The sequence below is a fragment of the Talpa occidentalis genome, unplaced genomic scaffold (genome assembly GCF_014898055.3).
Source record: "Talpa occidentalis isolate TD23 unplaced genomic scaffold, MPIMG_talOcc4v2.1 talOcc4.9, whole genome shotgun sequence".
Classification (NCBI taxonomy): Eukaryota; Metazoa; Chordata; class Mammalia; order Eulipotyphla; family Talpidae; genus Talpa; species Talpa occidentalis.
This window is the reverse complement of record NW_023605305.1, coordinates 90434216-90448346: the sequence shown is the minus strand read 5'-3', so window position 1 is coordinate 90448346 and position 14131 is coordinate 90434216. Positions and strand designations below refer to the sequence as shown.

General features: G+C 35.4%; 1 protein-coding gene across 1 annotated transcript in view; it reads right to left on the bottom strand.

Annotated features, from left to right (window-relative positions):
• The window catches only part of TENM2 (teneurin transmembrane protein 2), a 3493894-nt gene that overhangs the window by 1913679 nt on the left and 1566084 nt on the right, over nt 1-14131 (bottom strand). Inside the window, exon 15 of the mRNA XM_054691588.1 lies at nt 13074-13119. The gene's annotated coding sequence lies outside the window, so the exon portion shown is untranslated. The remainder of the gene's footprint in view (nt 1-13073; nt 13120-14131) is intronic.

The following is a 14131-nucleotide window of genomic DNA, read 5'->3' as shown; positions in this document are numbered from 1 at the left end:
GGGTCCAGCTACTTGTTATACCAAAGCACTTTCCTGTAAGGAGATAACCTACGATCAGAATCCCCCATGGTTACTAGCAAAATATGAAATAGTGTTCTTGACCTTGTAGAGCCAGAAGTTGTTCAGTCGACAGGAAACCAGAAATCTGTCAAGCAAATGCACAACGTCAGCGAATACCAACTTCTCTCACCACTGCATGGAAAGGGATAAAAAGTTGAAAGAAAGGTCTTTGCATATTTCATTTAATTAATAATAAAGAATTTTAATTTTTACTCCACTGACCTTCATATCTAATGCATTTTATGGTTAATGTGATTCTATTAGTAAACATGTCTTCCCATTACAGAATGTTTTGCAGTTCACTTTTCAAGCTTAATATAATAAGACATAGAATGTACATTGCTTTGACAGAGGAGGAGACAAATACAACATAAAGTACTACTGAAACTAAATGCTTACATATGAATTCGCTAGATCTATACTTATAATGTATAACACATTCAAAGTTTTTGAACACGAAGTATACCAAATAAATAATGAATGAGTCATGCATAAATGTCTAAGTCTTTTTTATTTCTAAATTTAGGCTGATAACAGACCCAGCTTCATTTCTTTTGATTCTCTGTTTTGCAGTTCAAAATTGGGCCAACTGATATTCATACATGTGATTTTGCTGTACCACACCTGAGCCAGTCCTAAACTGCAGCGACATCAGAAACTAAAGTAACACTATCAGGCGGACTTCAGACTCAAATCTCATTCTTTAACAAAGAACAAGGGCCTTCACTTAAGCTCCCTCCAGACAAATTAGATCATAAAGTTAAAGCTTCAACAGCAAGATTTGACTCTTGTTTGCTTCCTGAAATCTGGCCTTGTTTGCTTCCTGAAATCTCCCGACCATGTCCACTTTTATAAAACTGGAGACAAGCATGGATAAAACCAGCCTGGGCTCTCGATCTGTCCATACCCCTGAGGAGGGTGGATTCTACTCACTGTCTTTTGATTTCAGAGTGACATACTAGAATAGACCCAAACAGATTTTCTTAACATTCAGGAACTCTGTGAGCTTTTTTGTTAAGCAAAACCATGATTAAAAATTAAATTATACAGGGCCTCCCCGGTGGCGCAGTGGTTGAGCGCTGGGTTGCGAAGCTGCCCGCAGCCTCTGCAGCGCCAGTTCGATCCCCGGCTGCTCCCCGGCCACCAGAGGAGGGTCCCACATGGCGCGCAGACCTCTCTTGCCGCCCGCTGCTCCCCTCAGCAGTGTGCTTCGGTCCTTCTGCCTGTTCTGCTCCCCGCTCTGGCTCTGGTGAATTCTCTCACCCTCCCGCGCTTCTGACTGTACCCAGTGCTTGTATGCATGTATGTATAAATCAATCAATCAATAAAAATAAATAAATTAATTAATTAAAAAAAATTAAATTATACAAACTTACAATGAAATTAATTACATCAAATCAAAAGTGAGGAAAACTTGAAACTCAAAGGACTTTTTCTATTCATATCTAAGGGTTGGAATGACCACAAATGACCTCAAAGTTACCACAAGTTCCTGAAGCTCAAAGTCTAAAGTTAAGTGGTTTCCACACTCACTCTTAAGAATCTGGGAAGAATTTTCCCTGCCTTTTTCTAATTTCTGGTGGTTTCTGTTAACCTTTTACATTCTTTGGTTTGTGACAGCATAACAAATATCACATGACCTCCTAGCTTATATCTCCAAATTTCTCTCCTCACCAGAACTCTAGTCACTGAATTCAGGCCACTTCCTTACTTTCTTTACACCTGCAAAGACACTATTTCCAAATAAGATCACCCTCACAGGTACCAGGAATTGTAGAACTTCCACATAACTCTCTTTGGGGACACAAGTCAACCCTCAGCTTTCTAATTATTCTACTATTATTTTATGCTTTCAGTCTTACAGTGGAAATATTTATACTGTGGAAATTGGCAAATACTACGAATCAGGACTTGATTTTGTTGACTGAAAATGTTTTCTGCATAGAACCAGAGAGTAAATATTTTAGGTTTGCATTGTATTTTCTCAGTAGCAACTACTTAACTCTGTTGTTGCAAGAGGAAAGCAGTTATAGACAATGTAAGAAGCAGGGGGTCAGACATATTCTCCGTAATATAATTGACTGGGCCCTAGTCTATACTCAAAAAAGTAACACAAAATGTTAATAATGCAGACAAATTTCAAAGTCTGTCACATTGTACCTATCCCTTGATTAATAGTACAAAACTTGAGAAAATATTTATTATTTTAAACTATTATTCTATTCAGGAAAAAATTGTCCAAGTCATCGAAGAATCCGAGTAAAGTTCCAAATTATGTACATTTTTGGTACTCATTAATGTAAATAAGAACAAAAAGTCATGTTCATATCACAATGTCTATACTAATTGATCACTTGCAACCACAAATTAGATATAGGTAGCAGAATCTGGTAAAATCAAAGGCAAGTTCTTCAAGAATCAAGTGCCCATGTGGACTTTACAATAAAAAATATAGTATATCTCTTGTTTTTTGTAAATCATGTCCTACACATGATGAAATATTTTATGTATACATATATAAAACAACACATATATTTACCCCTGAGGAACTGACTGTTAAACCTTTGTGAGTACAGCACTACTTAAAAACCTTCAGATTGTAAATATCCCTGCCAATGGCAGTACATATATTAGATATATAAGCTCAACTGGCATAGTGCTCTAATGTCAAAATACAGAGAGTGGAATAGCAGAAATATGACTGCTTCCTAACATTGGACAGAACTACACCTCTCAAAGATTCTTCCAGCAACATTCATGTACACACTTAGGGAACTATATCACAAGAGAAAGCTACACAAATGAATCCATCTTCATCATTTTGATAATTAACCTTCAGACCTTCATTAGATTGCTTGTGATCCCTTTCTGCAAATTTATGTGAAACATAACACCTACCTAAGAAAAGTCTCCTAAAATTACAATGACCACATGAGTTACTCCTGAACTTGTGAAACTTTGGTACATAATGGCTTGACCCTCTCTTAAGGCCTTCCTTAGGGCCAGCAAATATTGATGTTGGTTCTCTTTCTCATCAGCTTTCCAGTGGATAATGATACATATGTAAATTAGCCTTTCTAAGTTTCATTCTGTCTTCTGTTACATAAAGATAATTCTTTGTGCAGTATCAATATACCTCTGCCCTATAAATATTGTAAGAATGCAAGGAGGTAAAACACAGAAAGCACACTTCACATAATTCGCCCCAACCACCATTGACACTAATTCTGCTATGACTAACAGCATTACTCATTTTTCCCCCAGGAGTCCTCAAATATCTGAGAATCCAGGAAGCTTGTGTCAGTGTGCATAGCTGGAATCAACTATATCTGTAAAAAAAAATAAAATAATACAATTTCTGACCATCTTTCTGAAAGTGATTCTAATGTATGGGCTACCACAATCCTTGTGGTATCACCGCAGAAATATTTTGATCTCAAATGATTGCATCCACGCATGCAGGTACCTGCTCTGGCTAATGTCACTAGATAGAAAGGAATGTTGAATTCTATCTACAGTTTCTCACTACGTGTAAAATCAAGCCATCAACTAAGAAGTGGTTATGGCACGATCATTTTTACATTGTGTGGCATCTTCCTGTTGTACTGTCAACAACTATCAACTTTAATCTCCACAAAGAGAATTTCTGTAAACTGTATGTCACAGGAAAGCTTTCATTTGGCATGCACTTTTCCCGAGAGAAATTCCTTTTACCTTGATTTCCTTTCCACCATTGTAATTCATTTCTGACTGACATGCTGACAAATCTATTCAATTTCTTCATATTATTGTACAGCCATTGATTATTTCAACATAGCCCTAGTCTCTGTTTTTCCTTTTTAAAATAAACACTGTTCCTACTGTCTGTAGAGGTGACTTTGAATATATATTCAAGTTCAAGGGTAAAGGATATGTTGCCTATATTAGGAACTTGATATGACTAACTTGGAATTTGGTATCTTAATGAAATAATTTTCCTCATCACTAGAAATGTTCTTTAGAACTTAAAGTCTATAAAAATCAACATAATATGATTTTAACGATGAGCTACCAATAGAGTTTCAAATACAATTTTATATCAAATTAGAACAATCACAAAATAAGAGGGCTTGATACTTCACTAAATGGTTGAAAACACACCATCAATGCTATTTCCTTTGTCCAACTACTTATTTTTCTTCCCCAAAACATCCCAAACTATGTTTTTCAAGGCCACATTGTAGTTCTCTATTCATCTTGTCTTCTGACTAATTTATGAGCATCATTTTCTATACCATTTGCCTCCCTGCAGGCATTCATAATCTAACTCATGAATGTTCAGTTTCTCTTCCTGCTTAAACAGCATTATAATGACTAGAGAGATAGAGATACATGCAGAATTACTTTCTATATGGAACAATGGATCGATCTCTTTTCAGAACCCTTGAGGGGAACAACCTTGCTCACATAAGCCTTTGAATGGTTCTAGGCCCATTACTGGTTGACCAATAAAATGAATGAAATCTGATGGAGATGTTGATCAATCCTTTCCTTTCTTATGTTCTATCACAACAATTAAAAGAATGTTCTTGGGAGCAGCTTGGTTTCTATTTTACTAAGGCTGTTAACTTCCTTGTCCCTACATTTTTTTCTAAAATTATATCCTCCATTAAAGTGTTGATCATCGTTACAACAAATTTCAGTCTATTTTGCCAATAGATGATCACTTATTAAATTGAAAAAAAAAAAAGAACTTTTGTTTAGGACATCATTAATGTGTGAAAATATAGCCCAATTAAGTGTTATTAAAATAGAAGAAATTCAATATTTAAAATATTTTACATGCATCTTTAAGTCAGGTCTGATAAAGTTAATTTTATGGAGAGCCACACAATTCTTTTTCATATTGCCTGCACTCTAGTATTTGAAAATGGATAATTTGTCATTCATTGTGAATATGATATCAATTCATGAGAAAAGTGATAGGCTCTCTATTACATTATAATTATACAGTTCTGGAAGATGGACATGTTTTTGTGAGTTCAAAAATAAAATGGTTTATTGATTCCAACCATCCAGAGATGTTTTGGTTGTCATATACTCACAATTTGGTGGTAGATATGTTGTTTCATTTCTGTGCATTTGAAATTCTTAGTTATAAGCATCAAATGAAAGGTATCAAATGAAAAGGCAATAAACTATAACAGAAAGTTGTGCTGATGACTGTTCTATGGCTAAAGAAATAAAGTATTATAGCACTAGGCTATAACTCCTAACGTGATGCTTAGTTATATCTGAGTTTAATATTGTCGTCAATGTTTCATTACTCTTGAAGGGCAAAAAAGAAGAAAAATTCAAACATTCCACATTTAATTGTTGTAGATGCTATTCTTTCATTATTCCTTTATAATAGAACATGGAATTGTGGTGAATTTTCTGTTAAAATTTCTGGAAACCCAGTTTAATTTTTTTTTAACTAGTACTCTTTTAAAAACATTTTTATTTATTTTGGGGTAGAAGAACTAGGGTGTTGGGCCTCCCCGGTGGCGCAGTGGTTGAGCGCTGGGTTGAGAAGCTGCCCGCAGCCTCTGCAGCACCGGTTCAATCCCCGGCTGCTCCCCCGCCACTGGGCGAGGGTCCCACATTGCGTGCAGATCTCTCCTGCCGCCCACTGCTCCCCTCAGCAGTGTACTTCGGTCCTTCTGCCTGCTCTGCTCTCCGCTCTGGCTCGGTGAATTCTCTCACCCTCCCGCGCTTCTGACTGTACCCAGTGCTTGTATAAATAAATAAATAAATAAATAAATAAATCTTTTAAAAAAAAAGAACTAGGTGTAGGTCAGAAGTATAGGGGGTGTGAGCATTCATAAGATATAGAGTAGGGAGCAAAACAGGCAAATCTACTAAAATACACTGCTAAGGGGAGCAGCGGGCAAGACAGGAGAGGTCTGGTGGGTTAGCTCCCTGGCCAGGATCAAACTCAGGCCATTGTGGTGATAGCACTTGAGATTTAACCCTTAGGCCACCAGGGAGGCCCTTAACAGGTACTCCTATAGTTTATTTAGTTTTTTTTTTTTTTTAAGTAGCCAGTAGATTATCAGTTTACCTATGCATTTTATCACATTTTGGCTTGAATCCAACAATGCTGTACATTATTTTTCAAACAAAAGCATAGGTAACTGTTATTCATAAGCATAAGGCGTATCCTATTTGTTGGGTCTTTAATGTCCTGTAACACTATCGTACGTAACAAATGGAGATTCTCTTCTCGGAAATGTAGAGTGTGCCATTTCCAGACAATGTTCTCTTAATTTTTTAATGCAACTATTATTGTGATTTATAATTGCATTGAAGGTTCTCTGTAATCTTTTTCTCAGGATATGTTCATTGTTATTAGTAAATTCCTTAACTCCTTGGAAGGGTTGCTTTATGAACTTATTTAATAATGCAATGCTTTCATGAAAAAGGGTACAAACCTTACTTTATTTTAATGAATCAGAATTATACATGCAAATGGTGAAGTATCTCCTAGATCTAAATAACTCTAACATGGAGCGTTGTTGATTTTGTGGGTAGTTTCCATTATATGGGTTAGGAAGAACTACAAGATGCCTATTGTTTTGCATGTTATAATTCTACACTGCCTTCTACAATATATCAGACTATTTACAAGTTATTCCCTATATTATGGTTTAAAGACATCCGTAAATAGTTGAAGTTCTTTCTTTTTATGTTCATGGCCGATATTGTTACTTTATAAAAATATCCAGTTTTCATTGATCTGTAAATATAGTTGTTATGATGAATTTTAAATATTCATACAATATTGAGATATCAATAAGAAATTGCAAGGAGGAATGACATCTATAACAAAACAATCTATTTGCCTATTAAATTTGCCTTTGGGGCTTTGACATTGTGCTACCAAATGAAAAATACAATGTAATTTTTTATGAGACAATAACTCAAATAACAAAATTTAGATTTTTTTACCTAGTTCCCATAAACATTTTTTAGTACTAACACATTGATATTTGTTACATCAGATAGTTATGTTTTGTAGTATCTGTTATATTGGGTATCCTTTGCATCTTCGTACATTTTTTTTTCTTTATCAGGAGGAAGTAATCTGCAAAAGGCATTTTTTTTTTTATCACTGTCCTCTTCCCTAATTCTATGAGCTGAACAGAAGCCACTGCTACACTTCCATGTTTGGATGAGTTGTGTAGGAGCTTTTATTTAACATTTAATTGCAGAAACTTAGATGTTAAAAAATTCCTGGGCCTCCCCGGTGGCGCAGCGGTTGAGCGCTGGGTTGTGAAGCTGCCCGCAGCCTCTGCGGTGCCGGTTCGATCCCCAGCTGCTCCCCGGCCACCAGAGGAGGGTCCCACATGGTGCGCAGACCTCTCCTGCCGCCCGCTGCTCCCCTCAGCAGTGTACTTCGGTCCTTCTGCCTGCTCTGCTCCCCGCTCTGGCTCTGGTGAATTCTCTCACCCTCCCGCACTTCTGACTGTACCCAGTGCATGTATAAACAAAAAACAAACAAACAAATAAATAAATAAAAAACATGCCTCTATTAAAAAAAAAAAAAATTCCTTAGAATTTCAGATACATTCAAATATAGCTATTTATTATAAAGCAAATACATTATCTGGAGGAATGCACATAATCAAGACAAATCAACCATTAAAAATTTTATTTACATTTGAGTAGAGGCCTCTTCTGTTGCATTTTTGCAGACTGTTACATATTATACAGAAGTTAAAATTAAACGCTTGGAGATCTTAAGGACAACACATACAACCAATTTTATACTATTTGGGATCAGTTTAAATGTATTAAATACCTTTGAAAATATGTCAGCTGACAGTTATTTATTATATTATATTTTGACATTCTTTCTTTTATAATCATAATTGGGTTAAAAATTTCCAGTAATTAATAGATTCTAATTGGGGAAAGGATGTGAAAATATGTTTCCTGTAACCGCTTACTGCCATTACTTAAACAATGGCTAGTAAATATTTGGGAGAATGTGCAAATATTGTATTCATAAGAAAAATATGTTCAAACTGTATCGAAGCTCCAGCAACAGAATCTCTTAAAGAGAGAATTCAAGGGAAAAGTTCTCTATTGGATGATCTCTATAGGGTCTATTACCCAAGCTACTGGAAGGAGCTTTCTATAAATAAGTTTCAATCTTACAGTATGCATCTTGAGAATAGTAGAGTAGCAGGGCTCCAGCACATGAATTATATATGCCTCTTGATAGTGTCTTAACACAATAATTGCAAGACAGAATTTCAATAAAGTCTACACTTTACTCTTCTCCAAATTTCTCAAAAGTAGGTTTTTGTGATAGTGAGGCTTTAGAAATGATTTTCCATTTATCCAACACATTAATGTGAAAAGAAAACCTAGTATTAAATGCATTTAGCAAAGCAAATATTGGTTGGAAATTACATACTATTTTTTATCTTTATAAATTATTAGGCACTAAAGGTAGACTTGGAAAAAGGACTTAACTAGAAATTACAATATGTCACTGGCTACCATTATTTGTTCAATGTATAGAAAATAAATTCAAGAATAATGTGAAAGTCAACAATGAAGGAGAGAGTCTATCTGATTAGTTTTATAATAATATAGTGTAAAGTCAGTGGAATCAAACCAAATAGTCACCATTGGGCATATAATTGTTAGAATTCCATGCCAACATAGAATTTTTAAAACTCAAGTATGTGTATGAGTTATCCTTATGGTACAGAACTCAGAAAGCTGATCATTGACTTAAGGTGAACTAATCAAACCATCACATCAATTATTAGGGAATCTCTCAAACACTAGCTTATGTATACCCTGTTACAAGGATATAAGAACAAGTCATAAAATTATTGCAAGGCGCTTCATTTTAATATTTGGAACAATTTCTAATTTTACCAGATGTCAGCAATGTATTCAACCCAGCTAAGTATAAAACAACAGCATACTACTTGTGCCTACCCACATCCTAACAAAAAGCCATTTTGGCAAAGCAAAAATGTCTACAGGAGATGAAAAATTATCTTAGGATGAAAGAATAGAAAATTACTAGTACATATCAGCAATTTTTTAAAAAATATAGGGTGAGCATTAATCTTGGAATTTTGAAAAAGAAGGAAGAGGGAAGGTAGGAATAAAGATAGGTGTGAAGAAGTTATAACACACATTAGTTATAACACACATAAGTTATAACACACATTATAGCATCTTAGGACTTTGCTATCCTCTCAAATTTTCTACAAGATTTATATGTTATGTTATAGACCCTATTGTCAGTTGCTAATTTGGGAGGCTAATAAAAAAAATCAACTCAGGTAAGAAGTAGATGCTTTATAAAATGGGCTTTACACTCAGATGTTGGATTAAGCTACTAAGAAATATGTACTACAATAAAATATTAATTACATGTCTTTAGAAAATAGGATATTAAGATTTCAGGTATAACACATTAATTTCAACCATAAAAATACACTTTAAAAATTCTTCTCATACCAGACCATTAAATTTCTGAACTGAGAATGAAGGTGCTGTTAGTGTTTACTCCAGGTTAATTATGTGTGGTTGCCATGTCTCATTTTAGTATCCCATGCTACATAATTTATAATATACTACTTAATTTACAATCTGGCTAGATTGTTTTGTTGTGTAGAGAGACTCAAATGGAACATATTTCATTATCTTAGCTACTAGAAGAACACTGCAGAGAATGAAATGGGCTTAAATTGGCATTCCTCACCACCTCCTGCTGGTTTTCAGAAAGACAGAGTCCAGTTGCTTTTAGCTAAATCAGACACATGGCTTTGCCAAAATTCACCAGTAGAAAATTCCTGGGCTGCACAGAGATATGATCATATACAGAAGCTGCCCCACTGCTGGTAAAAATGGACTTTTTTTTTTTTTTTTGAGATACAAGATTAAGAAATCCCAATAATCACTGGAAGACAGAAGAGGAAATTCCATCTTCAAAATGTCACAAGCTAAGATGTTTAGTTGGAAATTCATTTCTGTAATTCCTCAGGATTCAAATTCTCTCTTACATAACATTCTTCTAGATTCTACATCTTCAGATAACCAATTCTCTTTTCAACAAACACCACAGGGAGAAGAGAACAATAACAAGGATCCTGCCATAAGTGGTTGTGCTCTGTTGATTTAGCGTATAAACTGAGATTACCTTCAATAGGTGACTTTACTAAGTGGTCAAAACTTTTCTTTATATTTCACCACAAATAACAGTGGCTATTGACACAAAATCTACATGTAAGAGGAGGCTCTGGACAGGGAAACTATCACTTTGTAATTTATGAGGAAAGAAGAAGAAAATACACGTCATCTTAAAACTGCTTCCAGCATTCAACAACATAGAAGGGACCCATTTTGCTTGAGGAGAACAAACACAGAAAGACAACAAACAGAAATGAAACTGAGAGCTCCAGCATCGATGGTAAGAGGAAAGAGGAGCTGCTCTAAGGCAAAGGAGCCAGTGTAAGTGTGTGTGTGTGTGTGTGTGTGTGTGTGTGTGTGTATGTGCTTCCTTTCAAGAGGGAGAAGGCAGGTAAGAGAATGGGACTAGATGAAAATGGGGATGAGAAGCAGAGGGGAAAAACAGGGGAAAATGTGACATTTTTATGGTAAGGTTGCCAAAAGAAATCCCCCTTGGTGCAGCAAGAACAATTTTGGAGACTTTAAAAGTCTGATACAAAAAAGCAAAACAAATGTGGTACTTCTCTTTAGTAACAAGGGAGCAGTGACGATGACTATGCTTGTACGAGGTGGGCTGATGGGAGCATATTTATAAAGGAGGTGAGTTTCAAGTCTGTGTCAACATGGTAAAGCACAGAGACTGCATGGAGCTGCATCATGAAGACCTTGATCCCATTAGGGATTAGCACTGAGGACTTCACTATTCCACAGAAAACACAATTGTAGTCAGTATCATATAATTTTTTTTTTCCAGATGCAAGGAACAGCTTGCATCTGAACAAGGTCCAGCTGGCATCTGAAATGTGTGCACACTTCCTTCCCTCAAGGGTTCAGGTTGTGTAAGTTAGTGAAATGCCAGAGGCAGCAGTTATGAGGGGATGATGGAGACCTGGAGGGTGGAGTCTCCTGCCATTTCCAAATGGTTCTGATGTTCCTTAGTTTCATAATATTCGGGCCTTATGAGAATATGTGCTCAGTGTTGTTACAATTACTATTTTTTTCCAAGAGCAGATCCAAATATAAATATTTAGAAAAAAGATCTCCATTAAAAAAAAAAAAAAAAACAACACTTTGAATCAGACTGACACGGCGAATGTATTAATTGAAATTTTACTATTATATGAAACCAATTAAAATGATGCTTACATTAGCTGTTTTTCAGATTATAAAGGCAAATCCAAAAGGTTCATTGTACCTCTCCCCTAAGTAGGGTTTAAATTCAATAGTGCAAGATTGAGTTCCAGATATTACATTTACATTTTAGAGAGCAGAATGGTGGGATTTGACAATGTGGATATTTCTGGATTGTAGATAGAACTGTTTTCTCACCAAATAGTAAAGGCATAAAATAACTCCCTCCTGGGGATGGTTCTTATAAGCGGCTACCAGAAATTCTAAACACATAACACTGATCTAAAACACAGCCAAGTGGTTCCAGCTGGGCGTGAAGGAGTCATTTCTGATTCCCCTCTTGCCCATTTGAAAATTCCATTGTTTGGAATTGGGGTTGTCCAAGTGCTGTTCTCTATATAGTAGGCACAAGAACTCGACTGTAAGAGTGGCATGTCTCCCCTCTTTCCACATCCATCATAATTCTCAGTATAATAAAAGCCATCCGCTAGACAAAGCCTTGTTAATTTCACTCATTCTCAACTCAGTGAGAGAGGCAGCAATGAAGGTCAGAATAAGTTTTGAAATAGGTAGAAATATATCCAAAAATTAATTTTGAATTGTAAATTTTTAAGAAACATATCAAAACTAGAGAAAAGCAGAATAAACAATATTTCAGATATCTATGGACCCACCAGTTAGATTTTGATGCTAACATATTGCAATGCAAGTTCTCTCTTAAAGAATACTGAAAAAATTGAATATGCAAGAGTCCATGTGAACTGAAATCTTAGAAAATGAAGTTCCTACCTTGAGCAATCCTTAGTACTGCCAAACTTTCAGTGTTCCCCCCCTGCTCCCTCCCTCCCTTTCCCTTCCCTCTGCCCCTCTTTCTTTTAAAATAGAGCTTGGTTTTATTATTTATACACATGAAACAATAGTTGTTTGATTTGGTTATTCCTTTACATTCACAGTGACTTTAGACAATTTCTGAAAACACTATGCCCTAATTCTCTCCATGAGAGGATGATAAATCTAAATGTCTATTACATACTCAGAAGTGAAGTATACCATATTAAGTTCAATGTCATCAGTAAGACAAGCATGGCTTTTCATTTTGTATGATTGGTTTTAATGTAACAATGTTTCATCCTTGTATATATTCCATTAATTGCATTTAAGCTTCATAGAAAGCAAAAGCAAAAATGATGCAAAAATACACAAACATCATTACAATATAATCAGCTTTTGTCCATGACCTTTTGCACCGGAACTAAAATCTGAGTCCCATTCAGATACCTAACTTGATACTGCCCTGCAATTTTAACTGTTACCTTTGCCATACCAGATTGAAAGGAGGAAAAGAAAACCATATACAAAGAGACAAGACTCACAATTCTAAAATAGGAATTCATCCAGAGTTACTCTTGCCACTTCGGCCGTGATCCACTTAGCAATATGGAACAGTAAGGTGGCTGGCATGCAGAAAACACTGGTCTCAAAATGTCAGGCACAAGTGGTATATTTCTGTGCAGCACAGCTACTGCAAGCATTTCATTTCCCCCTGAAAGACTCAATTTGTCTAATTTATCTGAGACACGACCCCCGAGAGTTCCTGAACAAATTTTATACAGTATATTCTGCACACTTCAAAAGTAATAAATAAATATGATATGACTTACCCTGACCTCCTTTCCAGTAATTCTCGCCTTCATTCACTCCTCATTTCTAAAGAAAGAAAAAGGCAAGAAGCATTTTTAGTTAGTGTTAGTCTCCCTACCAGTTACATAATTTAACACGGCATATAATTTAAAAAATAATAGCCCTATGGCAGTTTCATTTGAAAAAAAAAATCATTCACAGTTGCTGAGGATTGTTTTTTAAAACATTTTGATGAAATATGGTTGATATACAAAAATGTGTACATTTTTAAAATATGCAATTTGAAGAATTTGGAGATAGGTAAGCAACACTGAAACCATGCCTACAATCTCCGCCATAACAAATTCCCTTACCTTCAAGAGTTTCCTCTGAAAAATGTGTGTTTACTATCATTAACCATCTACTTTGTTATAAACCAAGGAAGATCAGTACACATATGTTTTGTAAGTCTAGACTGCTCCCTTTGTCTTCAGAATACATCTGTCTTTAGATTTCTGAATAAATGCAACTTTTTGATGTATACTTCATTTTGGAATTAAAAAAAAAGTCCTTAACTACCTCAAAAGGGCACACATGGACCCATTTTCCATTACCTGATATTTATTTAGGTCAACACCCCTCTCCCATTTATTCATTGTTTTAATCATCTCATCCGTAAATGTGTCTACATTAATTTAGGAGAAATAACCAGGCAGTCAAATTCAATATGTGCTAAGAAAAATGGGATACTGGGAATTCAAATGAGTCTATAGTCTCATCCTTCAAAATGAAGGGACAAGAAGGGTGCAAAAGAGACAAGTCTCAGTAAATGTTTCCATCATAAAGAATTATTTTAAGAATTTAAACATTGGTATCTGATAAATGGATTCTATTCACTTGAAATACTTTTAGAAAATAATAAATCAGAGAAAGAGCGCTTCAAGCCAAGTACAATATTATATGATTCTGAGAAAAAGGATCACGTTTGGTTAAAAACTGGAGTTACCTCTTTTTCTAATTGCAATTTGATTTTTGTTAAAGTTGAGTACCCTCATGGGACCCCAGTGCTATCAGAATAACAAGTCATGGCTGGCAAAGA